This window comes from Octodon degus, unplaced genomic scaffold, assembly GCF_000260255.1.
Source record: "Octodon degus isolate 3935 unplaced genomic scaffold, OctDeg1.0 scaffold00024, whole genome shotgun sequence".
In the NCBI taxonomy this organism is placed as follows: domain Eukaryota; kingdom Metazoa; phylum Chordata; class Mammalia; order Rodentia; family Octodontidae; genus Octodon; species Octodon degus.
This window is the reverse complement of record NW_004524600.1, coordinates 14,417,046-14,420,317: the sequence shown is the minus strand read 5'-3', so window position 1 is coordinate 14,420,317 and position 3,272 is coordinate 14,417,046.

The following is a 3,272-nucleotide window of genomic DNA, read 5'->3' as shown; positions in this document are numbered from 1 at the left end:
ATATGTAATTTTTAGAGTATTGGAAAACTGAAGATGTAGGAAATAATGTATAATCCCTTGTAATGAATCATACTTAAAAATAATCAGTAAATTGAATGCATAAAGCAAGATGTGCCTGCAACCATGTGGATCTGGGGTGCACGGAAAGGTCCTGATGTTACAGCTGTGATTCCAGGACAGAGACCATGGGAGGTTCGGGGGTTCGTTGGAGGGTGGGCTGTCCTCATAGGAGGTTGGGGAAGCTTGTGCCTTCCCCTTTATGCTCCTCAGATCTCCATGTGCAGCTGCACTCTCCCCTCATGATGTGCTGCACTGCTGCAGACTTCCAAACGTGATCTGAAGTAACCTTTTCTCTTTAGACGTTCATTTTGCCCGGCCTTTCAGTGCAGTGACAGAAGCTGAATTGTACAGTGCCAAAAAGAAAACTGAAAAAAAAATGAACTTACTCTTGAAGTTCAGACATAGACAATCTTCCAAAGAAAACTAAAAGCTTTATTGGTAAATGTTATTAATGTACTCTTTGAAGTTATTTACACTAAAATTATGACTTTTCTGGTATAGGGTGCTTCTTTACTAAAGATAAAGCCAAGCAGCCAAACTTCTAAGTCAAATTAAAGGAGGGAGAGGATTTGAAATAATTTAGGGCACTGTCATTCACATAATCCACCTGTGATTTTAGTTTTTTACCATACATTTTCGGCTTTTAGAAGAGAAGATCTGAATGACACAGTCTAATAAGGTGCTTCCTGACATTACAGCTGTCGGTATCCATGGTCTTCTATTCACTGATGACTGTTCCATTTGGTGGGTTTTTTTCTGGACACAGACATCTCTATGAGTTAGATATTTTTTAAGACAGGGTCTCACTGTGTACATTAGGCCAGCCTGAATTCACTGTGTGGCCTGGGCTGGGCTCAAGCTTACAATGGTCTTCCTGACTCAATCTCCTGAGTACTGGGATTATAGACATGCACCACCATGCCCAGGAAGGTAGAACTTTCTGGAAGACTACAAGAAAGAGCTCCTAATAAGTTTTCAAAATATATATCACAGAAAAGTATAACAACATAAAATATGGGTCACTGGACAAGTCTATTAAAGACTAAATTTCTGCTATAAATTGATAGCAATCATAAGTTAGTAAATTTTAAAGAAATTCAAAAACAAAATATGAAATATGAGAGAAAAAATCAATAAAGCCAAGGGCCCTGGGGAGGGCAGCTTGGGTGGGCCTCCTTTGCACGGAGAGTGAGGAACTGGTGCAGAATTCTTTCCTCTTGCATTCGTTTTCTCATCTAAATAAGAGGAATAAAAGTACTAAATAAATCAGGCTGCTTTGTAGATTAGATGAGGTAATCCATATAAAATACTTAATATAGAAACTTGCATGGAGTAAGATCTCAATAAATACATCTACTTATTTTTATAAATATAAACCATGTATAAATGGTATATGTATATATTCAGTTATATATACAGTACATTATAAAAAAAATTCAATGTATTTCTACTGACAGTTTTAAAGCAATTAGCAAAGTCTCATTTTGCTCATTAGATTGGTAAAAGTTAAATAGACACTAATTGAATGTTGCGGAGGTTTTCAGCTTGGTCATATAGTGCTATAAACATTTTGAAGTCAGTTTAATGATACCTGCAAACATACAGAAAGAGATATCCTATATATATTTTATTAGTAAGGCGTGTTTTTCTTTGGATTAGGAATCTCTTACCCTATGAGCAGCTGTTCACTGGTTTTCAGCAGCCCTAAATTGGACTTGTCCAAGTCTCTTATTTGTTTATTTATCTATTACATTTCTCAATGAGTAATTCTTTTTCTTTGAAAATAATTTTGTTGAGAAAGAAGTAGCAATGAGGCAGTTTCAAAATCAATTACTAGCACGGTTTTACTAACTAATACATTGCATATGCTCTTATTTATATGTAATCTCCCTAATCTGGAGCCTCGGGTAGAAGTTTAGGTGGGTAGGTGAGACGGTGAGACTCTCCAACTTTAGCTTGGCTTTGTTACAATTCGCATATGTAGGAGGGAGGGAATACAGAGAGTGAAGAACACGCAGTTTTCGATTTGGTCCAGTTACAATCCAGATATTTCATTCAGTCTCTCCAAGGGAGACCCAAATTTGTGTGGCTTTGCTACTTTCATTCACTTTAAAATGTTTTCTTTTATTTTTATTGTCTCTCTTTCCTCTTACCATCAGTTAAAAATGAGGAAGAGGCAAAATGCGGCACTCCAAATATTAACCAAACCTATTTCTACACATTTTTCAATAGTCAAACGCATGTCTGAATGTATATGCATAGAATTTTCCTTCCTATATTATTATAATAATGAAGAATAAGTAAGTATTATTCTGGAATTCATTGATTAAACTATGTATATACTTGACATGGAATATTATGTAATTAATAAAATGTAAATGCATAGGTAAGGCTACAAAAAAGTTCATCATATATCACCAAAGAAGACAGAAGTATGCTATGTCATAAACACACACACAAGTACACACAATTTGTAAGATTATTCTTGCTTTGGGGGGTCACACTTCAGCTGTCTTCCTTTGAAGATTAAGCAAGTATTGTCAGTGACTGTAGGAGCTAAATAACATAATAAAAGTAATGGCTTTGAATTTAAGGATGAATTTCTTACATAAGTGCATGCAAATGCAGTTCTTTAAAAATTTAAAATATCATACTGCCTAAGCAAAACAGAGTGATTGGCCAAGCAGGAGATTCCTGATCGGCACTTGTGCTAATGAAAAGTTCCTGCCAGAGACTAATATTTTGAAGTAAAGCAAAGATAGAAGAAAGCAAACTTAATTTCTGCTTTTACTCTTCTGTGTAAATTTGCATCTTTTACAGTGAGTCTGTATTTTTTGCTGAAAAGATTGCCGCAGATAAAATATGAAATAGCTTTTGAACCTTTTAAATATTTAAAGTATATACAATATGAATTATTTATTAAAATAAATAATAGTATTTATTTCATGACGCTCCTATTCCAGCACTACCTCACTTCACATATTCCCTGTATGTTGTAATGCTCCGTATTACATCAAAGTTCTTTATAATATATGACTTTAAACATAATCTTTGTATGTGATGTGACTTTGCTTGGAACTTTCTTCCATCAGCAGCTGGAAATGTCTGGCCACACTCCACACGCATTGTTCCCAAGCATATTCACGAGACTTTACCTAACTCCTAGCTCTTCTCTTCCAGCATGGTTGGGAATACCTCTCTTTCTGGCTTCC